Source organism: Athene noctua, chromosome 2, assembly GCF_965140245.1.
Source record: "Athene noctua chromosome 2, bAthNoc1.hap1.1, whole genome shotgun sequence".
NCBI lineage: Eukaryota > Metazoa > Chordata > Aves > Strigiformes > Strigidae > Athene > Athene noctua.
The window spans coordinates 104,888,320-104,914,404 of NC_134038.1; positions in this window are offsets into that span (position 1 = coordinate 104,888,320).

Sequence of the window (26,085 nt, forward strand, 5' to 3'; positions counted from 1 at the left end):
GGAAGTAAGGAAACAAAAGAACCATTATTTCAATATATTATCTCCCTCATCAGACTCAAACAACTACTTTTTCTTTATTGGTCCGTGCAGTACAACAAAGTTTGATAGTGATTACTGCCAAGACCATTGTTCTCTTGAACAAATACTTCAAATTTCCATGTTGTTATTTTGTTTCAACAAACATGCAAACTAGAAATTCTTAATCAGGCATCACCTGATATAGAATAATGAAATTACTATATTCCTGCTGTAATGTTTGACAGTGGATTATAATTATTGGTTTTACTGCTGTAAGCAAAGCAATTCCATATAAATATGTATTCTGTGTCTCTCTCTTTTTCCTTAAATACAAAATCAAGTTGCTTGCAAAACAGAAGGTAAAATTGTGTTGGGAGAACTACTGAAATAAAATACTAACTGGAGACAAGAGGACTTTCCCTTTGTGTTATTTTATAGGACATGACAAGCAAAGACGACTATACAAAAAACCAAATTACCTTCTGATAATCTGGACCAGACTCTCAGAACAAGCTGACCCGTTCTGGGTTATGTGAGGAACACACTGTATAAGAAAACATTCATTTCACTTTCTTACACTACAAAAGTACTTTCAGCTACATCTCTAGATGTTACCATCATGTTTCTTCCTAGGCAGCATGATTCATATGACAACACTTGCAGTCATTTTTCACTTGCAGTCCTTTTAACAGTAGAACTGTGACAGCACAGAGTGATTCCTTTGCTGCAGATGCAAACTGAATTTACAGTAAACATGGATGCTCCAGAATAGAGTTAAGAGTCTGTAGCGGCTACAACCCTATTTTAGCTTTTGTGCTGTGGTGGAAATCTGATTAGCTTCCTTCAGGCAGTATGCAAAGTTAACTGTGTATCATGATATAGGACACATTCAAAACATGACTATTTTGAAGTCTTATTTATACTCCACCAAAATGTTTCACTGAGGAGAACTGAAGATTGGCTGTATATCCTCATCCTAGATGATCAATGTTACCTACAATTAGTACAGAAACTGAATTAGTATAGGAGGAATCCTCTTTTTCTCAGTAGCACCTTCTATTTGAATGCAAGTGTATGTCCTGTCTAAATTATATATCCTCTCCTATTCAAGGGTTTGGCCAGACACGTTGCATTTATTGCATATTGCTCCACATTTCCAGTCTTTAAAATTAGAAACAGTGTTTCTCATGTGAAGAGTGCTTATAGGCAGCTCCCTTTGCCATAGTCCAGATACACATGGTACTAAATACAACAAAGTGTCTATTTTTTGACATAGAAAATGTGTATGCATGTGATCTCGTTAAAGAACAATACCTTAAGAATTAATGGATTAATTTAGCCTTTGGATTCTGTGTGAGAATTTCTTGGTGGTTTAATTCTCAGCAAATCTATGAGTGCATGTATAGAAGCCTGGCTATGAAATAAGTATGAATTCTCTCCTGCTTGCAGCTTGCAACTGGCCTCATGGGCCTGGCAAAACAAAAACAGGGCCACATTAGAAGCTGATTTTAATATGGAATCCTAATTTTAAAATTGAGGGAATCTTGACCAATTACTTTCTCCTTTCTAATTAGTAGTTCTTGAACATTCATTAAATGTATTCTGTTCAAGAACTGTAGTACCTATTAAAACTAAAACATATTCTTATTTTCAGCATCCATCTTTTAAGTTTAGAATTTAACTTTTTAGAAAAATTCATGGTTTTAGCTGTGAATTCTCACCTGCTGTCAACCAAGACTTTCAAGTAATTACATCTAAACTGTTAAGTTATATAACAATGTGATTATGTATTTGGTCCTGGGCAACCTACTCTAGCTGATCGGGTTTAGAGCAAGAGGGTGGGACTAGACAATGTCCATACCTATCTTCCAACTATGGTGATGCTCTGATTCTGTGATTCTGCTCTTCATTTCAAGTGTAAGCTTTTGCTTAATTTTACAGGTATTTCCAAATGGTGTAGGTACACCAAAGTTAGATTTATTTAGGAAAAATCTTGGATGAAATTAATTGGTTGATTTTATTTACCTTTCTTCAGGCATGGTTTATGGAACTATACAAAAAGAGGTCTTCAGCTATGTAGGAAGGAAGGGTTATTTAAAAAAAAGAAAACAAATTATGTAATTTAATAAATTGGTGTTGATGTTCTAGCTATAGTAAATGAAACTATTTCAGATGTAGTGTGGACAGAGCATTCCTTAATCTAGTTCTAAATTAGCTATGTTCTAGTCTGAGAATTTTCTTAGTTGTTTGACTCATTTGTATTTTTCTAGAAATTAAATATTTTGCTCCCGTAAGAGGCATTGTCATTTAATACCTTACTCCTTGGCCACATATATGTATGTTGCTCAAGGCACAATTTAATAAATTTAACAATTTCCATAATTTTCTATGAGCAGAAGTGACTGGATTAGCCTAGGAAGTGTTAGAACTGGGTGAAACATGCTCTGCAAGGGCACACAAACCCAGAATCAGACTTAGAACAACACACTCAAATCATTAACACACTTTGAAGTATGTTAATGTCTTTAAAGCATTGGAACTGTGATTGACAAACGAGAGCTGTGTTTTACATGAACACATCGTGAGCTGTATTTCTGGATGGAAGCCAGTGGAAGTCATTCATATAAGATTATAATATGAAGACGGTGTACTTCACTGCTTAGATTTTGTGCTTTGCTTCATAACCCAAAGACAGAGGAAAAGGTTTTAAACACAAACCAGTCAATGTTTCCAACCAGGCTCTTAGCTGGTGTAAATTACTTCCAAGGATGTCCATGATTTACAACTGCTGATGACTTGTCCCAGATCATGATGCTGAGTTTTGAACAGCTCTATTTTTGATTAGTCCTCTCTTTGAGTGTGCTGTCTACAGTAGGCTTTAGGACTAGTGCTTTTTAATGCTAGTACTAAAAGTCTTAAATATATTTACCTTGGTAGCGTGAAAAACTAAGAAGTATTTTGAAGAATGTTTTTATCAAGTAGGGGCATAAGAAATTGCAGTCTTAACAAGAGAGGGACCAAACTGGAGATCATCCTTGTAATCTTCAGATTATACTGAAATCCTGGCAAATCCCAAAGAAAACATCATATTTTACCTCGTATCTACAGCACTTATATTTATATTTATATTTAGACTTATATTTGTCTTTCAGAGTTGTTTTGGAGCACACTGAAGATGTAACATTATGTATCAGTTAAGAAGTAAAACTCCTTAGCAAGGTCTGAGTTCCTTTTCAGGAAGTTTTAAATATTATGTTAGTTATTCTCATTTTAAAAATAATAGCAATTTGTCATTAGACCTTATATATTTATGAAGTGAATAATACCATTGCTTGACTAAAGAATCTGAAAGACAGTCCAAATTGGCAATGTTACTGTAAGGGGATTCATACATGTTAGACCTCATGAGCTTAAGACACTTTAAAAGTGACTTGCTTAGTAAGTACATTACTGATACCTATGGGAAGATTTCCAACATTTCTGAAGTGTATGTAACTGGTTGCTTTTGAAAGAAGCCAAGAGGCAAATCCTATATGAAGTTTCACACTGTTTTGAGAAGCCATTTTGGGCCTGATCTAAGCTCCTTTGAGCTCAGTTCACTGATCCCTGAGGACTTCAGTCAGCTTTGACACTCAATGGAGTTTTTGCTCCTTATTTCAAGTTTAGAAACATGCTATAGCTCTGCTCCATGTTCTCCCCTAAAGCATGCTCTCCCAGAATTTTTTATGGGATTTCCAGTGCTCTCAGCTCTTTTAGGTGGGCAAGAAAATACTCCCACCAATATTGGTATGTTTTATTCCAAATACACCTTTGCCTGCAATATCCAGCTTGTATGATGGACACGATTCAGAGCTCCATGCATTGGGTAAGTGGATATATATATATATAAAAATGCACTAAGCAAATAAATTGTATCAAATTCTATTATCAATGCTATGCTGTTAACAAATGAATAACCTGGGGTGTGTGTGCTGCCTATTGTTTGCATATATGGGAACCCAGCTGGCTTCTTTTTTTCGGACTAATGTAAGGAGGAAATGTTTATAAGGGGTGATTTGCCAGGTCTCAAGGGTCTCAGAGGGTCTCTAGTGTCTTGGACCATTCAGGTGTTGTCCCTTTCCTATTTCATCTGTTTCCATTTTGTGAGTTGCTTGGGGTATGAAGGATTCAGTTTGTTCAGCTGACTGTTTACATCGTATTGAATCAAAGTTATACATATAGAAAACTGTCTTTGAAATGGAAAAAGAGGAAAAATAGCTGTCTTTCTGTCCTTTTTCCATCAAACAGAATAAGAAAAACCTTGTGGTCCAGTCTTGAAAGGTGATGAGACTTTCAATATCTGGAAATCAAGTTGTGAGAGGCTTACAGAAAGGAACAAGTTCCACATCTGTTGACTTATCTAGTGTAGTTGTGTGTACCTTTGCCTATGCAAAGTTCACTGGGGCTTTAACAAGGAGTTATAATTTCTCATGTTTTCTTGTGGCAGTGTGCAGTAGGTAATACTTTAATCACTGAAGTGGATGGATAAGGTGGACAAATAGAGACAAAATATATCCTTTGCAATCTTTATGTAACCCTTCAGACCAGAACAATTTGTACTCTGTGCTGCTCTCTGATTCACTGAGCTGCCAGATTACCTCTGACATTTTGTACTTTTAGAAAACAAAGGACAGAACTGGCAAAAAACTCTATGGGCTCCTCCATGCAGGCTTCAGATTTTTCCAGGACACAATCTGTATGCCATCCTGTCAGTGGAATCATGTGCTTTACTCCCATGTTTTTGAAATGAGTTTCATGTGACACTCACACATGTGGTCCTCTAAAATGTGACAAAACTCCTACAAACAAAATAATTTGTACCTGTTGCAGTTCTGTAACAATTTTCTTAAAGCATTTATCTTCTATTCTTTTGAACCTTTCTGGAGTTTCATTTCCTTAGCAAAATTTAGTCAAATCTGCATAGCATCTGGTTAACAACTGTGTATTCACCTTGTATCCTTTCTTTTTCAATCAAGCTTTTCTCATCCATTTACACAACCATTTGTTAGCAATATACTACTCTAGACAATCTGAATTTTGAAACTTCAATATTCCATACAATTCTCCTCAGTCTTTGCCTCTTTACTGCCTTCTGGTATTCAGCTTTTCTATTTGTGTCTTTCCTTTTTAGTGGATGGGGAGAATTGGCATTTGGCAAGAAAAAGTAATGAAATTAATACACTTGTATTTGTATTTCATTTATATTTAATTCTTTGTTTCTTTTATGTAAATAGACAAAGCCTTCTGCAATTTGGGCTGGCACGGTTAGGTTTGCCAATGGAAGTTCAACGTGGGGTTAGCTTATTTTAAAATTCACTAGTCTAAAGAACCTGATAGCTATTTTTATTCTTTAACTCCTAATGGACTGGATTAAGCCATCATAAATCCTGAAAAAGCTGTGCCACATATATAAGTAGCCAATGATTTCAAACGAGTTGCATGTGTTTTATTGTGGGGACGAGTAGATGCTCCTTACCGATGCTGTATTCCTCAATGCCAAGAGATTATGGTAATATTTTTTCTACAGTCAAGCAGTTTTGTATCAGTTATTCTGCTCCACAACTTCTCCTTGGTACAAAATCTGCAATTTGTGATGGTATAGTCCATTGTTTTCTTTACTTCCTACGCTTACATTCAATACACTTAAACCTAATGGATTCTATGCAGCCCCCCATATGAATTTTAGCAAAGACATTTAAAATTTTGCACATTCTCCTCCAGCTTTTTCTCCTGAATGTCTTTTAAAATCATAGAGGATTGAAGTGTCAACAGTTCAGCGTGGAACAGATGTCTTAGTATAGCCTGACAGCTCTGGTGTTTGATATATTGGGAATATTAAATATAGCTCCACATTCATCAGGTACATTCATTAACCATGTTTTCTTCACTGTTTAGGATACCAGATAATTGGTTTACTGCATTACTTGCTCTGAAATGATAAATACTGGCTATCTATTTGCTACCTTTTAATTTTAGTCCAGATTCTCAATTGAAAATTAGTGATAACCACAGTCTGTATTAGTCTTGATGTTACATCCACAGACCTTGCTTGAATTTGAAGCATGAATGTTGGAAATTAGCCTCCATCCCCCCACGAATAAACATGTGGCGTTCAAAAATAAAACTCTGTTGTCATGAAAAGATATATGGAAAGCTGACATTGGAACAAACTGAAATCACAAGACCATCACTACAGCAATTAACACCTAGGATTTTCAAAAGTACCTAGTATCTCTGAGTACTGCATTTGTTTGGTGGATCCTGTTTAAGACCTCTTTAAAAGATTTCATCTTCTGTGGCTCAGTGCAAGGCAATTTGGAATAAATTTGCAATTGGAAATCCCAGCTTCACAAGTTACCTAAGTGGCATGACTACTTGTATAATTCACTGCATAAAATATCTTTATTCTTTTGCATTTATATGTCTCAGAATGTCAGAAAGAAAAATATCTGTCAAATTTCCTTTTACTCCTCTAGTAAAAGGTTAATCAAAACTATCTCAAGAGAAAAAGGAGGCTAAAAATCAGCTTCAGCTTCTGTCATGAAGATCCAGATGTAAAATCCATCAATCTCCTGGATGAAAGCATTTAATGGACACTTAATTTATGACACATGCTATAGAAGGGACTTTTGAAATATCAAAGCCTGGTAATTAATTTATCTGGGAAGCTTGGAAAAAACTGTGCTAAAAACAGGCAGAAACCTGTTTTCAAATGTTTGGAAAGACTTATAAAGAAGACAGCTAGAAAAATACTGTAATTCTGTTTCTGACTGAGCAAAGGAAACAAATATAAATTTGACGCTGAGTAAGTTTCAGGTATGAGCAATTCCATTTGGGTAAATAAAAACAAATAACCACAGAAAGCCATCTGAAACTGGGCTGTAAAGCATGACTTCCTAAACATCTCTAAGGTTTGTGATTGTACAGTCAATTACTAAACTTTACTTGGATTGGGATGAAAACGGAATGCACTTTCAAACAAATAAATAGTTTAACCAGTTTGGATTTCAGGAACTTGAAAGTGCTTTCCTATGTATAGAGATCAGAAGTAGGTGATGTTAACAGTCAGCTGGAGGGAAGTGTGCAGTGTTAGGAAATAACCAGCATGGAGAAAGTTAGCTTTAGTACTGCTAAATGCAAATACTGTCATCATATACCTGACTAAGATCTACCTGAATGTATAACTCTTTTTATAGACCTCCCCAAATCTAGATATGGTGATATCTTGAGGCAATAAATTTCACATGATTAACATAAATTGTGCAATACGTTTTTCCTATACATTGACTTCTACTATATGTTTCTTTGAACTATAAGAAAGAATGATTATCAGTGAATAATTTACTATCCCAATAACAGCTATTATATCTCCTGTGTCTATTCTGATTTATCTCATCCTAAAACTGTACAGTCTCTATTCTTTTAGTCTCTCCTCATATGAAATCATTCTAGCCTTCTAACCATTTTATTTACACATCTCTTGACTTCTCTGTTTCTACTATAAAATGTGTATCATTGCAAATCTCTTGCAACCAGGTACCAGGTTACACCATTCATTTATACATGAAATCTAGTGTTTATTTATAACTTTAGCAATTTTGTTTAGCCAGCTATGCTGTACCAGATGTAAACTCTGAGCTTGATGGTTTAATGAGAACTAGAGAGCACTAGAAAACAATAGGAACCTGGGACTATAATCTGACACGTATGTTCTCCATCAAATGGCTAAGAGTTAGGAGCAGTATCACAGTCTGCCCTTCCATAGGTAATTATTTATCCTCCATGCCTGGTTTTGTGTGTCTTCCCCTCTATCCCATTTCTGTAAATGGATTCATTTGAAGATGAGATCAGCTGTCTAACAGCTCCCTGCCAGCCTTTCTGAGGACTTTGTCCTGAGTTCAACTTAAATTTCAGCCTGTAAATGCAAGATAGAATCACTTTAAGCAGAGTCCTCATAGGCTCTGAACATGTAAGATATGGTCACACAGGTTTTCCCAGTTGGATTGTTTACTTCAGTAAATCTTATTTATATGAGTATAATATGAGTCAGAATGATACACTAAGCATTATGTGTTGTTACCTCAGCTGATGTAGCTTGCTTTGTTTTCAGTAAACTGAACACCAGTTTATATTGGCCAGACCCCTGCTTTGATATTTTTTTTTTTCTCCCTCATGTTTTTTTAAGGTCTGTACCTGGAAAAGTGTCTAATCCTTTAGGTGTTAGGAGAGAAATTCTATCACTAATTCTGGCATTAATGGCAGCCTTCCCAAAAAACAAAGTTGGGAGTGGTACTCCAAAGAGATGTTTAAGAGCCTTACGTGTGTAATGGCAGTACCCCCATTTCTGCCTAGGAGTTGCAGTAACCAACCCTCAGGTTCTTTAGCTTGAGACTTCTTATTTTGCATCTATGAAGTTAAGAAATACTTCCCAGCTGAAGTATTTCTCAAGAAAATTAATTCTCACATTAAGAGATGCACCATATGGAAATTTATTGTTGTTCTGATCTAGGAAGAAGCCACTATAAATTATGAATCAAAAAGCAATATTGGCTCTACCACAAGGGAATCTCATAAGGCAACAGGGAGAAGGAAGGTTAAATTAAAAAGTTTAAGCATTTAGTCAAAATCAGCCTTCAAATTCATTTGATTAACTGGGAATAGGGACTTGTAAAGGTCAGACACTGAAGATGAGTCACTATTTATGGTCCAGCTGATATAAACTGGCAAGCCTTCTCACACCTGTAGGGAAATGTGTCTGATCATATTACGTCCCTCATCATAAGGAAGGGTACTCAACACTGACAGAAAAGGCTTCATTATTACTGCAACACCAAAAGGAAAGTTACTAAAAAAAAGTAGAAAAGATCCTTTCCAGTAGTTACTATAGTATGGACAGGCTTGTGAAAGAAGTGAGAAAAAAAGCTGCAATTTCCACTGCTGTTCCAGGTTCCCCTGGAATAGGAGAATTCAGTCCCTTGGGATTTGTACTCCTGCACGAATATAACAGACATCAATGGCAATGTTGTGCTCTCATTGTGCTTTGGGAACTGGAAGCTGTGGGGCTTCCCATGATATTAAGATAACAAAGCCTCTTTTTCCTCCAATAGTTTTGGGGTTTTTTTGGGGGGGGGGGGGGGGGGGGGGGGTGGTGGTGGTGAAGTGTGTGTGACGAAATCAATTGAGCTGTGTAAAATAAAACACAGGAACACATTGACCTAAACAAAGGCATCTAAAACTGGTGTAAACAACAGATAGGCTTTTTTAAACTGATTTATGGTTCCTGAGTTCCCTGACTAATAGCAGGGCAAGTTTTTGTCAGTAAGCTGCAGAGCCTCAGTAATGATCCAGTTTGCATGGAAACAGCAATGGCCTAGCACATGTGAGGCATCTCAGACCTTGACCTCCCAGATGAGAGGTGTGTGCACCTTTACACCTGGGTGGCAATGGTTGGGCAGCACTAGGTAGTGGGACAGATGGGAGAACTGTCTAGCCATTTTTCTCTAGAAAGGTAGGAAAGTCAAAATATCTACATGGAAAACTAATTGCTAATCTCTCCCCCCTGCTCCCCCTCCCAGTTTATTCTAGAGATATTTTGGAAGAAAAGCAAAAGCAGATGGAAGGACATATTGAAATTTATCCAGGGAAAAGATATTTTCTAACTAGCTCTATCAGGAATGCCAATAACCTCTTCACCTAACAAGTATGCTTAAATTTAAGATTTTCCTTTGTCAAAGAATGTTAGTCAATGCCCTTCAGAATTAACCATTAAGCTTATTTCTCATTTTCTGAAAAAATGATACTTTCTTCTCTAGGTAAGTTAAAGGAAATTTAGGTGGAGTAGATACAAGAACAGAAACAACATCGAGTATGATAAAATTCAGTTTGTTAAGTGTGGGATGTGTATTGCAGGCAGGCAGTGATTTTTGTCCTATAACACTCTCACTCTGTTGCAGAAATGAATCAAGCCTCAGCCACTCTGGTCCAGTTCACCCTGGCAGCATGAGCCCTGGGGAACAGGACACTTACTCTAACTACTTGATGTGGCAAAACTCTGGCTGGCAGCTTGACCCCTGTGCTCCTCTTTGGACTCAGCTTTTCACATGGTGTCAGGTTCCTGTTTTGCCTCTTCCTCCCACCCCTCCCCATGGGGTTATTGTCTCCATTAATTATTACTTTCTATACTGGACTGCTGACACAAACTGCAATTTGTCTCACTAACTACATAGTTTCAGTACAGTATCTTTGATTTTCTCCATATACAGGGGCAATTAGCAGTGTCACCTGAGGTTTCCATCACCTTCTGGTCTTCCACTTCATGTGTCTCAGGAAACTGTTATATAGCTGTTGCTGACTTTGCAAAGTTCAGCTATTGCTTCTGTTTTCTAGCTGCCACTGGACTCATCTAGTTAGAGCTGGGCAGATACAGTCAAAGTCTCATTTACCTGAGCGGTTCTGCAAGTCTGGCTTCAACCCAGGGCAGATATAAGTTAAAGTAGCATTTCTCTGTCAGTTCTCAGCCCTGGTATGTGTAGCTAAAAGCTTGCCTAATCAGACACACCTTTTATGTGGAGCTCCAAACAACTCACTAGCATGGCTGTTGTCTTGGTGCCCTGCGGTGCTGGCAGGGTACCCTTGGCAGACCTGGCTGTAGACATTAAGAAGTTACTGCCTCCTGGTAACATCCCTTTTTCTCTTCCAGATGATGGATGCAGTACCACATTTTCACCAGCGAAGTCCGAATATACTAAAATGTTCAATATTATAGTAATATAATACTTGGTGTGTTTGCCAGATTATATGGTTTGTAAAAGTAATTTATCACAGCAGTACAGGTGATAGACAGAAAAATCTAGTGGGGGGATCATTAGTAATAATGCTTTTCTGGCACATCTAAATATCTTCAAATAGATGTAGGCAGTTATAAGTAGCTGGACATGCAGGAGCCTGTTTAAGGTTTCAGCTGCCCTTTGGGTCTGGAGAAAAAAATCCATTGCAGGAATAATAGTGCTTGAGACTAGAGTTTGGGGCCAGGAATGATACCATGATGAAAGCAACCAAGGATTACTTTTTTTTTTTGTTTTTGTTTTTTTTTTTTTGTTTTGTTTGTGCTTTTAAAAATTTTACAGAAAAGTCATACTAGGCAGCTGAGTAGGTATTTAGTAAAGTGGAAAATGGGATCAGGTAAGTAATCTGATTTTTGTTATTGATTGTATCAAGAAAATATTTTAATTGACTTTGATACCTATATAGAGGGAATAATGTCCTGCATATGGATGAAATACATATAGAAGAGATGACAGATGAGACACAAGATGAAATGACCAAATATTTGATGCTTTTGGAAAAATGTATGAAATCAAATCAGGCATCACCTCTGGATCATTACAAACCTCCACCTCTTTTGCATCTCTTGGTTTCATTCCCAAGTGAAAGATTCTCATGTGAAGTCTCTGTTTCTCCCATTATTACCAGGCCATTTCTGGAAACACAAGTTAGCTGTCTGACTCTGGACTTTCAACAAAGTGTGGGAAGGTCTCACACTTTTCAGACTCACTTGACTTCTAATTGAAGTATATATTTAAGCTGTGCTTTTTTAAAAGAACCCAAAGTCATAATGAGATTTGAGTTAACAAATCCCTTGGGTTCATGAAAAAGCCCAAACTCAGGCTATAGTCCTCTAAGCAATTAAATAAGTAATTAAATCAATACTTTTGAATGATTTCCTTAAAAATCTGCATATCCATGTAAAATTAAGAACACGCCGTATATCTGAAAGATCAGGGGTGTAATTCATTAAGAATTTTAGCAGTCCAGGTGGACATGTTTTTAGGAGTAACAAATATTTGCACATTTGTTCTTTCTTCTAATAATTTATTTCCTGTAGGCTTTCATCCTTAATTATGCTGCCATGATATGGGCACCTTTCTCGTATTCAATTATTTGTTTCCTGTTTATTTTTCTATGAGAAATGATCTCAGTTCTGTGCAGTCAGTTTCTCTCAGGAGAAATGGATTTCTTTTCTGGTCATTACCAGTTTTTAACTGTTAGTGAAAGTATGGGTGGTTCCATCCTGTGTTTTAAAAGAACCAGACAATACAGTATCCAACTCATCATTCCCATACACTCTAACAAGGCGTGAGCTGATTCAGTGGAGCTCTGCAGCATTCAAAACATTTCTGATGGACTATTTTTCTGCTCAGAAGTATTCTGCTGTTCCTCTGAAATAAATTTTCCATATCAGCGTGACAACATTATATTTAAGGAAAAAAACAGCTTTCAACCATATCAAAAGATTTTTTTTCTTTTAGCACTGAATGACTTTTACTTCACACTTTTATTACAGATTACAACATTGTGTAAAATAAGCAAAATGAGAATAGAACAGAGCAAGTATTTCAATCCATCCAAAGAACTTTTTTCTTGAAACTCTTCTTCATATATTTTCTTTGCTCCAGTTCAGATGAAAACTAATACCTAAGCAGAATTTTCTGTTTGGCGTTGGAATGGGCTGCCCAGGGAGGTGGTGGAGTCCCCATCCCTGGAGGTGTTCAAGAGTAGGGTCAATTTGGAGCTTAAGGATATGCTGTAGGTGGGAACTGTGCTAGGCGAACGGTTGGACTAGATGATCTCCAGGGTCCTTTCCAACCTAGATGACTCTATGATTCTATGATTCTATACCTACAGAAGCTTTTCTTGTTGCCCTTGATGTCCATGGCTAGATTTGATTCTATCAGGGCTTTGGCCTTCCTAACCTGTTCCCTGACTGCTCAGATAATTTCTCTGTATCCCTCAACACCTAACAACCCGTTCTGGAAAGAAATGCTTCCTAATATCTAGTCTGAACTTTCCCTGGCGCAACTTGAGGCCATTACCTCTTGTCCTGTCACTTTCTACTAGGCTAAAGAGACTCATCCCCAGCTCTCTGCAACCTCCTTTCAGGTAGCTGTAGAGGGCGATGAGGTCTCCCCTCAGCCTCCTCTTCTCCAGACTAAACACCCCCAGTTCCCTCAGCCGCTCCCCGTACGACCTGTGCTCCAGACCCTGCACCAGCTTCGTTGCCCTTCTCTGGACACGCTCGAGTCATTCAATGTCCTTTTTGTAGTGAGGGGCCCAAAACTGAACCCAGGAATCGAGGTGCGGCCTCACCGACACCAAGTACAGGGGCAAGATCCTTTCCCTGTCCCTGCTGGCCACGCTATTGGTGACACAAGCCAGGATGCCGTTGGCCTTCTTGGCCCCCTGGGCACCCTGCTGGCTCCTGTTCAGCCGGCTGTCAATCAGCACCCCCAGGTCCCTCTCTGACTGGCAGCTCTCCAGCCACTCCTCCCCAAGCCTGTAGCGCTGCTGGGGGTTGTTGTGGCCCAAGGGCAGCCCCCGGCATTTGCCCTTATGGAAACTCCTCCAGTTGGCCTCAGCCCATGGCTCCAGCCTGTCCAGGTCTCTCTGCAGAGCCTCCCTACCCTCGAGCAGATCAACACTCCCACCCAACTGGGTGTCACCTGCAAACTGACTGAGGGTGCACTCGATCCCCTCATCCAGATCATCAATAAAGATGTTAAACAGGAGTGGCCCCAAAACTGAGCCCTGGGGGACACCACTCGTGACCGGCCGCCAACTGGATTTAACTCCGTTCACCACAACTCTGTGGTGCTGGTCGTCCAGCCAGTTTTTAACCCAGCAATGTGTGCAATTGTCCAAACCTCGAGCAGCCATTTTTGCCAGGAGAATGCTGTGGGAAACGGTGTCAAAAGCCTTGCTAAAGTCAAGATAAATTACATCCACAGCCTCTCCCTCATCCAATAAGCAGGTCGCTCTGTCATAGAAGGAGATCAGGTTTGTCAGGCAGGACCTGCCTTTCATAAACCCACACTGACTGGGCCTGAGCATCTGGTTGTCCCTCATGTGTTGCATGATGGTGTTTAGGATAAGCTGCTCCATCAGCTTCCCGGGCATCAAAGTCAAGCTGACAGGCCTGTAGTTTCCTGGATCATCCTTCCAACCCTTCTTATATATGGGCGTCACATTGGCCAATTTCCAATCAGTCAGGACCTCCCCGGTCAGCCAGGACTGCTGGTAAATGATAGAAAGTGGCCTGGCGAGCACCCCAGCCAGCTCCTTCAGCACCCTCGGGTGTATCCCATCTGGTCCCATAGACTTGTGTATGTCTGTGTGATGCAGCAGGTCACTGACTGTCTCCTGGATTGCAGGGGGGTCGTTCTCCCAGTCTCTGTATTCTGGCTCTGGAGGCTGGATTTCATCAATACAACTAACCTTGCTATTAAAGACTGAGGCAAAGAAGGCATTAAGCACCTCAGCCTTCTCCTCATCACTTGTTACCAAATTTCCTCCTGCATCTAGCAGGGGATGGAGACTCTCCCTGGACTTTCTTTTGCTACTGACATACTTATAGAAACTTTTCTTGTTATCCTTGATTGCAGAGGCCAAATTAATTTCCATTTGGGCTTTAGCCCTTCTGATTTCCACCCTGCCTAGCCTCACAGCCTCCCTGTAATCACTGTGTGTGGCTAGCCCCTTCTTCCAAAGGCTGTAAACCTTTTCTCCCTAAGTTGCAGCCAAAGCTCCCTGTTCAGCCAGGGTGGTCTTCTCTGGTGTCGGCTTCTCTTAGAGCACCTGGGGACCGCCTGCTCCTGGCCATTAACACTTCCTTCTTAAAGAGCGCCCAGCCTTCCTGGGCCCCTGTACCCTTCAGGACAGTCTCCCAGGGGGTCCTTTCGAGCAGGTGCCTAAACAAGACAAAGTCAGCCCTTCTGAAGTCCAGGATTTCAGTCCTGCTTAGCTCTCTCCTGACCTCTCTAAGAATAGAGAACTCTATTATTTCATGATCGCTGTGCCCTAATCAGCCTCCAACCTCCACGTCGTCCACCAGCCCTTCTCTGTTCACAAAGAGGAGATCCAGCAGGGCACCTTCTCTGGTCGGTTTACTCACCAGCTGTGTCAGGAAGTTGTCTCCCACACATTCTAGGAATCTCCGGGACTGGTCTCGTTCTGCCGTGTTGTATTTCCAGCAGATGTCTGGGAAGTTAAAGTCGCCCACAAGAACAAGGGCAAGTGATCGTGAGATTTCACCTAAGTGCCTGTGAAATATCTCATCCATCTCTCTGTCCTGCTTGGGTGGCCTATAGTAGACTCCTACTACAACATCTGCCCTGTTGGCCTCTGTTGGCCTTCCCCCTGATTCTAATGCAAAGACACTCAACCCTGTCTTCACTACACCTGTGCTCAAAGCAATCATAACAGTCCTTAACATACAGAGCCACCCCACCACCTCTCCTTCCCTGTCTGTCCCTCCTAAAGAGCTTGTAGCCATCAATTGGCACACTCCAGTCATGGGAGACATCCCACCATGTTTCTGTAATAGCAACAACATCATAATTTTCTTGTTTCATCATGGCTACAAGCTCCTCCTGTTTGTTACCCATGCTGTGTGCATTGGTATACATGCACTTCAGATGGGCCAATGTTTTGTCCCTTTCCCCCTTCAAATCTAGTTTAAAGCTCTGTCTATGAACCCAGCTAACTCCTGCCCCCAAATCCCCTTCCCTCTCCGGGACAGGTGCATCTCGTCTAATGTCAAAAGGTCAGGTGCCCTGTATACCAACCCATGATTGAAGACTCCAAAGCCCTGATGGTAACACCAGTCTTGGAGCCACCCATTCATCTGCTGAATTCTCCTGTAATCTTCCTCATCCATCCACCCAACCAAAGGGATGGAGGAGAACACAATTTGTGCCCCTGACCCCTTAAGCAGTTTTCCCAAGGACCTAAAATCTCTCTTCATTGCTTTAGGCCTTCTCCTGGTGATGTCATCACTACGTACCTGAAAAACCAGGAGAGGGTAGTAGTCCTTGGGTCTCACTAGGGTAGGGAGTGTTGCTGTGAAGTCCTTGATGTGGGCCCCAGGGAGGCAGCAGCCTTCCCTGTGAAGCGGGTCTGGTCTGCATATGGGGCTTTCGACACCCCTTAGAGTGGAGTCACCCACTACAATGACTCTTCTGGGTTTCTTTTCAGAGCTGGTTTTAATACGTGGTCTGAAGTGACCTGGCCTTGGTGGACCTTGGTCTTCTTCGTTTGTCTCATTTTCTTCCTCCTTCTCTTCTTTGTTCAAAAGTTCCAGGGCCCCGAATCTATTGTGAAGGGGCACCATGGAGGATGAGGGAGGTGGGGAGAGGATTTTCCTGCCTCCCCAAGCAGGGACCTGTTTCCAGCCTCCCTCGTCTCTTAGTGCCCCTCCTTCTGCCTGATAGCAAGAGGGTGAGGGATTACCTGCCTCGTTTGGAGCTTCCATTAGCTTCTGTTGCTTCAGGGGTGCTAGGGTGTTACTCCACCAGTCAATTTCCTGTTCACACTCCCTAATACTTCTTAATCTCTCAACCTCTTCTTTGAGTTCCGCCGCCAGGCTGAGCAGGTACATTGATAATAAAAGGAAGACTGGGGAAAATGTAGGCCCTCTCCAGAAGGAAGTGGTTAGCCAGTATATAGAGAAGACTGAGGTACTCAATGACTTTTTTGCCTCGGTCTTCACTGGCATTTGCTCCAGGCATACCACCCAAGATGCAGAAGGCAAAGGCAGGGACTGGGAGAATGAACAACCACCCAGTGTAGGAGAAGGTCAGGTTAGAGACCATCTAAGGAACCTGAAGATGCACAAGTTCGTGAGACCTGATGTGATGTATCCACAGGTCCTGAGGGAACTTGTGGATGAAGTGGCTAAGCCACTATCCATCATATCTGAGCAGTCATGGTAGTCCGATGAAGTTCCTGCTGACTAGAATAGAGGAAATATAATCCCCATTTTTAAAAAGAGAAAAAAAAGGAGACCCAGGGAACTACAGGCCAGTCAGTCTCACCTCTATGCCCAGCAAGATCATGGAGCAGATCCTCCTGGAAACTCTGCTAGGACACATGGAAAATAAGGACATGTTTGATGACAACCAACATGGCTTCACTAAGGGCAAATTGTGTCTGATGAATTTGGTGGACTTATACAACAGGGTTACAGTGTTGGTGGATAAGGAAAGAGCAACTGACATCATCTACCTGGACTTGTGCAAAGCTTTTGATACTGTCGCACACGACATCCCTGTCTCCAAATTGGAGAGACCTGGATTTGATGGATGGACCACTTGGTGGATAAGGAATTGTCTGGATGGTCACACTCAAATAGTTGCAGTCACTGGCTTGGTGACCAAGCAGAGAGCGGTGACAAGTGGCATTCCTCAGGTGTCTGTATTGGAATTGATTCTGTTTAACATCTTGGTTGGAGACATGGACAGTGGGATTGAGTGCACCTTCAGCAATTTTGCCAGGGACACCAAGACGTGTGGTGTAGTTGACACACTGGAGGGAAGGGATGTGCCATCCAGAGGGGCCTTGACAGGCTTGAGAGGTGGGCCCGTGCAAACCTCATGGAGTTTAACAAGGCCAAGTGTAAGGTCCTGCACATGGGCTGGGGCAATCCCAAACACAAATACAGGCTGGGCGATGAGTGGATTGAGAGCAGCCCTGCAGAGAGGGACTTGGGGGTATTAGTGGAAAACTGACTATGAGCCAGTAATGTCTGCTTGCAGCCCAAAAAGCCAATTGCATCCTGGGCTGCATCAAAAGAAATGTGGCCAGCAGGTTGAGGGAGGTGTTTGTCCTCTTCTACTCAGCTCTTGTGAGACCCCACCTGAAGTGCTGTGTCCAGCTCTGGGGCCTCCAACATAAGTAGGTCATGGATCTGTTTGAGCGTGTCCAGAGGAGGCCACGAGGATGATCAGGAGGCTGGAGCACCTCCCCTGTGAGGACAGGCTGAGAGATTTGGGGTTGTTGAGAAAGGAGAAGGCTCTGGGGAAGACCCTTTAGTAGCCTTCCAGTACTTAAAGGGGGCTACTGGAAAGATGGAGAGGAACTCTTTATCAGAGACTGTAATGATAGGACAAGAGGTAAGGGTTTTAAACTGAAGGAGAGTAGATTTAGATTAGCTATGAGGAAGAAATTTTTTACTGTGAGCGTGGTGAGACACTGGCACAGGTTGCCCAGAGAGGCTGTGGCTGCCCCCTCCCTGGCAGTGTTCAGGGCCAGGTTGGACGGGGCTTGGAGCAACCTGGTCTAGTGGAAGGTGTCCCTGACCATGGCAGGGGGGTTGGAACTAGTGATCTTTAAGGTCCTTTCCAACCCAAACCATCCTGTGAGTCTATGATTTTTTGATAACTGTGTAAAAGGGTTGGCTGAAAACAAAAAGTTCTGACAGTTGTATGCAAATAATGTATTTTTTTTAAAACTAGACTGAGAATTTGTGAATTGAGAATTTTACATATAGTAATCAGTATTTGGACAGGTAGGTATCTCTATTGTTATTTTTAACTGAAAATTTCCACATTACAGATTTCCTTTTTTTGGATTGTTTGTTTTAACTGGACCATCACAAAGCATGGTCATAAATGATTGAGTGCCCTGAATGATTATTTTGACACTATGTCCATGTTTTTTTTTTTTTTTATTTTACTGAAAAAACATTTATTTAATAACAAAAACCCCCTTTCATAAAGCCGTGTATAACACTTGGTTGATCCTTGTTTTCAAGCAGATCACATTTCTGCAAATTACTGAACTATGTACAGTACTCTTCATATGACCCTCACCCTTCCCACAATTTCTTTGATTTGCTGGTCCTGTTCGAATTTCGAAGAGGACTTAGTGCTTTCTTGACATTTATTTTCTTCTGGTATAGAGGCATTTTTATACTTTAAGAGAAACTAATAGACAAAGGTTCATTTGATTAGGGTGGCTCTGCAGTGTCTGGATGCCTAATGAGCAAGCCCATCTCTCTGTGTTGCATGCTTTCTCACAGTGCATTTAGTTATGCTCTACTAATGTTGAAAGTGTGATCTCATGTGGGAAGACACGCATTTAGCACATGTAGAAGTTACAAAATTATACACTTCAGCAAAATCTATTAATCTCTGGCAGGATTTTCTGTGTTTGCTACTGCAACACATATTATTAAATTCAAACTACCATGGTCCTGACTGAACAACTATTTTTTTTTTTTTTTTAGGTTGATGCCAATTCATGTACAAGAAATTAAAGTTCTTTTGTACCTGAGGTCTCTTCTAAATTAACCATCTCTGTGCATGCTCCATGTGTCTTTCTTTCTTTCTTTCTTTCTTTCTTTCTTTCTTTCTTTCTTTCTTTCTTTCTTTCTTTCTTTCTTTCTTTCTTTCTTTCTTTCTCTCTGTTTCTTTCTCTCTTTCTTTCTCTCTCTTTCCCTCTTTCCCTCTTTCCCTCTTCTCTCTTTCTCTCTCTCTTTCTCTCCTCTTTCTAGCTTTCTATCTTTCTTTCTCTCTCTCTCTCTCCCTTTCTCTCTCCCTTTCTCTCTCTCTTTCTCCCTCCCTTTCTCCCTTTCTCTCTCTCTCTTTCTCTCTTTCTCTCTCTTTCTCTCTTTCTCCCTTTCTCTCTCCCTTTCTCCCTCCCTTTCTCCCTTTCTCTTTTTCTTACTCGTTTTCTTTCTTTCTCTTTTTCTTTTTCTCATGGATCTGATGTTTGTGTCAAAATGTTGCTGTCCTGATGTCTTCCAAGGGCAGAAGACCACGATATTCAGTCAAGCTTAATCTCCTTATAGTTATCTGTATAATGTCATGGTTTGATGGACAGCAGCAAGGGCTGGATTCAAAACTAAAAGGGTTTTGAGGGAAAACAAGAGTCACCCAGAAACCTGGAGAAACCTTTCTGGGGCTTCACAAGATAATTTTTACCACTTTAATATATGAATCAAGCTGCAATGTTGTTGCAGAAGGAAATAAAACTCTAAGATAGATAAACTATTATTCCTAAAGTGTAACAAATAACAATATTACTTTCTGGAAAGGCAGCTTCTAGATTATCTGATTGCTTATTCTCTCCTGCAGATCAGCTGCTGTTTGACTGTCAGTCTTGCTGGGTAGCAAAGTCTGATTTAAGCTGTGTTTAACTTTTGGATTGAACTACCTTCTGGTGGCTGCAATTCATTCCTCATTGTCCTTGCTGCTTCCAGTAATGTCAGCTAAGCTAAAAAAAATCTTACTCTCTCAACAATTATGCTTTGTTACATTTAGAAGTATAATGCTGAGAATGGAATACTGGTGAATCACAGCTCCTTCTCCTTTGCACATGGATCTCTTGCAAGGCATAAACCTCCAACTTTTCCACCAGTTTTCTTTCCCCTCCCAAAGTTCTAATCTTTACACCCAGATGTTATTTACGAAACCCAAGTCCCAAGTCTGACAACTCATTCCAGGAAGAGTGAATGGACTTAAGTGTTTGTAAAATCAGAAAATCTCTCTACCTGATAACATAATTACATCCTTCACAGAGCTATTTATTTATAAGAGAAATACACACATAAAACAACGGGTTTAGGACTGTCCATTTATCCTTTCTCTCTTCATTGCTCCATGACATTTGGGGCTCTGAACCACTTCCTGTTCCTTGGGATCAGATCAGAGTTTCACTACATGAAAAGAAAATGAATCTTTCAAAAAAAAGATGTGCAATTCATCCTTCAAGAGTCAGAGCTGTATGCTTTCCTCCAGTCTGAGTGTAAAGACTGATCAGACCTTGTTCTCCATCTGGCTAGTTTCATTAGTGTAAAGAGATTAGTCAAGGACACAAGAGCCTTAGCAAAACTTTCATTAACTGGCTGAGATTTCAGCAGTATATGGAAAGCTCTTTACACATGGAAAGAATGCTTGCAGTCCCGAGTCTCAAGTGACCCACAAGAGACTCCTTCTGAAAATATTCCCTATTTCTTTTCTTCTATGGACAGTGAAGGCTCTCAGAGGAAGCAAAGTATTTGTGATGCTGGGAAATAAAAAAAAAGCCATCCTAAGTAGTGCAGGACAGACAGACTAAGTAGTGCAGGGCTAAAAGGAAGAATGGGATGGAAAGGTATTGGGAATTGGCTTGGGAATAAACTCTAAATTTTAAGGAGTCTCTAAGACTGATTTATCCAAGGAGAACTAGAGGGAAAAGGGACATTATAACACTGTGGTCTTTGAGGGGGAATGGGATTCCTTGTGTATTTAAGCTGGCTAAATATAGCTATGATAATGTTTTCCCTAGTATGATGAAAGTCACCTCTTTGTTTACTGAGTACTTCGCATACAAGTACGAGAGGAAAAACATGTACAGTAACAGGAAAGGGCAGAGTTCCCAGTTGTTATTCTTTATACAGCTAAATTAATGATCTATTGATATGTGAACATATGAGAACGTAACAGTCTCTAGAAATAAAAAGACTCTAGCCCTTTCTGCTGTTGCTGTTCCAAAGAAAAAGGTTCCCTGTTTGGTCTTACTCTAGCCTATGAGCTCAGGAGGTTGCAAATGAGAATGACAGATTACAAGAATGACAGATTAATTTTATTTTTAAATCACATCTTCTAAGGTTTTGCATGTGATATTTTAAAACTTGAGGTCAGCAGTACTGCAAATGCTTTTATAAAGCAGAGAATGGCTGTTACATTTGAAAATTTATTTTAAAAAGCCTCTTTTTAAAGCTGGTGAAATCCCTTTAGGTAAGATGCTTTCAAGGGAAAGTGATAAAATCGTTTTAATACAGATGTGAAATGGTTCATTGTATAGGAGTGAATGAATGATCAGGCAGTCAGACTGAATACACTGCAAATGTTTTATAGAAGAGACAGAAGGCTCATCCTAAAAACCATCACACAACACATGTGGGACAACCAGATGCTCAGGCCCAGTCAGTGTGGGTTTATGAAAGGCAGGTCCTGCCTGACAAACCTGATCTCCTTCTACAACAGGGCGACCTGCTTACTGGATGAGGGAAAGGCTGTGAGTGTAAATTACCTTGACTTTAGCAAGGCTTTTGACATCGTTTCCCACAGCATTCTCCTGGCAAAAATGGTTGCTCGAGGCTTGGACAATCGAATGCTTTGCTGGGTAAAAAACTGTCTGGATGGCAGGGCCCAGTGAGTTGTGGTGAACGGAGTTAAATCCAGTTGGCGGCCGGTCACGAGTGGTGTCCCCCAGGGCTCAGTTTTGGGGCCACTCCTGTTTAACATCTTTATTGATGATCTGGATGAGGGGATCGAGTGCACCCTCAGTCAGTTTGCAGGTGACACCCAGTTGGGTGGGAGTGTTGATCTGCTCGAGGGTAGGGAGGCTCTGCAGAGAGACCTGGACAGGCTGGAGCCATGGGCTGAGGCCAACTGGAGGAGTTTCCATAAGGGCAAATGCCGGGGGCTGCCCTTGGGCCACAACAACCCCCAGCAGCGCTACAGGCTTGGGGAGGAGTGGCTGGAGAGCTGCCAGTCAGAGAGGGACCTGGGGGTGCTGACTGACAGCCGGCTGAACAGGAGCCAGCAGGGTGCCCAGGGGGCCAAGAAGGCCAACGGCATCCTGGCTTGTGTCACCAATAGCGTGGCCAGCAGGGACAGGGAAGGGATCTTACCCCTGTACTCGGCACTGGTGAGGCCGCACCTCGATTCCTGTGTTCAGTTTTGGGCCACTCACTACAAAAAGGACATTGAATGACTCGAGCGTGTCCAGAGAAGGGCAACGGAGCTGGTGCAGGGTCTGGAGCACAGGTCGTACGGGGAGCGGCTGAGGGAACTGGGGTGTTTAGTCTGGAGAAGAGGAGGCTGAGGGGAGACCTCATCACCCTCTACAGCCACCTGAAAGGAGGTTGCAGAGAGCTGGGGATGAGCCATTTGAACCAAGGAACAAGCGACAGGACAAGAGTTAATGGCCTCAAGTTGCACCATGGAAGGTTTAGACTGGATATTAGGAAGCATTTCTTTCCAGAAGGGGTTGTTAGGCGTTGGAATGGGCTGCCCAGGGAGGTGGTGGAGTCCCCATCCCTGGAGGTGTTTAAGAGTCGGGTTGACATAGTGCTGAGGGATGTGGTGTATTTGGGAACTGTCAGTGTTAGGTTAATGGTTGGACTGGATGATCTTCAAGGTCCTTTCCAACCTAGATGATTCTGTGATTCTCAGTGGTAAAAGGAGGTAGAGTAAGTGTTCCAAGACTTAAGGATATACTTGCATTTCATGTTAAGCGTCACTTATCTTATTTCCATATTATTAAGACCTTAAACCAGTCATGAACACCCAGGGTCTTGAAGCCACTAGCTCCCTCCCTGTGGGGTCAATATGGAGGGGCCAACTTCACTGAGGTTTATGTGTAATGAGAGCTGACTGTCATCTGAGCTAAGATGTGAGCCTGTATGTGTCTTCTTTTCAACTAGCAGGTACAATAAGTCAACACTGGCACCACCAATATGTCCATGAGTTAAAGCTCTTAAAGTATTATATGGTGTTAAACATGTTTCAACAGCTTTATTTGTCTCATGATTACTTTCTACAGCCTTTGTGTTTAGAGTAAAAATGATTGTTGAGGTTTGTTTTTGTTAGCTGTGTAACTAAAAGTTGTGCTGAAAGTCTTTGAGGAAAGTTGCATCATTTATATTGTGACAAATCCTATTTCAATCAATTCTGTGTGGATTTCACTTATCTGCAAAAATTATCAGCTCAGACTTCAGTCCATTCAACACTAGTGGGAGTCATGCTGACACTGTTTCTTGAAGTCCTTTCATGTCTGCTTCTCCACATCAGAGTACCTCTAAGAAAGGAGGCTTCATTTCAAGTGTAAATGTTGAACTGAGACAGGCTTGGGTAAAGAATTTTTTCATTTGGAACTGTTGATCTGTTGAACTCCATTTCCTGTAGGAAAGGTTACTTTCAACAACTATTTGTTTAAAATGTTCAAATACAGGAAAAGACCATGTAGATAACTTTGGACTGAAGTTTTGGTTTACACATTTGAATTGATTTTCACTGTTTATTTTTGCAAAACATCAACACAGAAAAACAATTAAGAGATTTTTCACCATTAGTATTTCTGCTGAGATTTTGATTTTCCACTCCAAATTAGGACAGAAAAATTTTCACATTCCTGTGGGATAGAAAAACAGTTTTTCTCCCCCCATTCTAGTCTCATGCAATCACTGAAGACTGGAGAGATTGTTTGATGAAGCATATTAAAAGGGATGAGTTTATACTGTTGACTTAGTAATGATTAAGTGGAGATAGAAAAACTATTTGTAGGAAGGATAAAAACGCAAATAAATGACTAAGGGTATTTGGAGGACTTGTCTTTAATAGCAGTGGGATAGCATTAATAAACTAAAAACCTAGTTTGATCACCATGTTAATGTTCCTTATGGTGAGATTTATTACCTTTTTTAATAGTTTCACATGAACTCTCTTGCCTGTCAGAGATTGTAAACAAAGAGAATGATGTTACAGAACTTATACATCGCTGAATTTATTGACTACGTTTCCCTAGATTTCGTTCAGCTGCTTTCTTTCAGGGCACTCTTGAAATGCAGCTGCCTTTTCATGGCTGCTAGGATGTTCCTTTCAAACTTAACAAGTTTTAATTCATATTTATTGACTGGTGTATTATGCATTGCCTTGCTGACATTGCTGCAGCCTGATGTACTTGGAAAGTCTTTCCCCAGAGACTTTATAAATTTCTGATTCTGATGTATCTGTTGAATGGTTAAGAAATTCTAGTAATGAAATGAACAGAGATGATAGTTGGCATTTCCAGCTAAAACTGCTTTCTTCTGGAAACTGCACTTGGCCTGAAACTGTTAGCAGAAACATGCAGACTAGTTCACTTGAAAAGGCATCTCCAGCTGGAATGGCTGAGGAGTCATTTCCACAAGTATGTGGAAAACAGAAGTCCTCTGCTCTCTGAATCAGGTAGAACAAGATCTAGCTGGAGTCTTTTACAGCTACACAGAATGCTCTGGTCACCTGAATGGTGCTTATTCATTTCAGATTTATCAAAAGGATGGGATATACACATAGGCAGTTACTTAAAAAAAAAAAATATGGATCACCAACTCTCTTCTCAAGTGAACATGGGGATCAGGCCTCGAATCTGTGTGCAGTGTCAGCTGAAGTCATCGTTTTCAACAGCGCTGCCTGAGGGTACCAAGACATCAGATGTTCTGGCAAATGCAGTGCAGAAAAGTGTAAATGAATGTGCAAAATAAGCTCCTGACCTCTGAGGTTTGAGGGAAAGATCTGATTATTCTCTGAGAATAAAGCCGCCAAAATGACCAAGAAGATCAGTAAAAACAATGAATTCCAGGAGAAACCACTGAAATTATTAGTCAAACTGTTTTATAAAGTCTTTATGACATAAAACTTCTTAGCTGAGCTCAGCAGGTTAGTCATTTTAAGAGAAGCTTTTGTGTCTGGCCTCAAATTCAAGTGAGCCACTTTGAACTCATTTGAATTTTGGATTAGGCATCTATTCATAACAATTTTAGCAGAAAAAAGATGCCAGATTTTAGATAGCAGTAATATATCTTAGTCTGTTAGGATACAGATAGAAAAACAACACTGTCAGCAACACTTGATTTACAGTAACTTCACGTCATGTGTCATTAACAAATGGCCTGTTCAAGCTTCTTCAGGATGTCCTGTTAAAGGGCAAAAGCCAGAAAAATGTCATGACATGACAAGCATAGCAAATCTTCTTGTCATTGTCCAAGACTCATTTTTATAGGGAAAATACATTATAAACTGTAGATTTTTTGATTTTTAGACAAAATCTGAACTGGAAGAGCAGAAGTCCTCGCAGTATTCATGCTGGGGATTATTTTGGGATGGTCCACAAGACCTAACAACCCCTCCACACAGACCTGAAAAAATGTTCTAAAAAAAGCAACATTAAATGTCTTTCACATGGAGCTGCTTCCAACCCAGACCATCTTATGAGGAAAAATGAATTGTCAAGTGATACAAAAAATTTCCCCTCAAGATGACTCAGCTGTTATACTGGGAGGAAACCCACTCTTCTTGCAGTTTGTTCTCAGGGGTGGTGATGTTTTGCTGGGAGTTTCTTTCTGATCCCTTAGAGAAATTATGCAAGCAACCATTTCCAACAAGTGTATTTCCCGTGTTATCTTCTTGTGCTTTGTGCCCGACTACTTGCTCTTTCTTTTAAAAA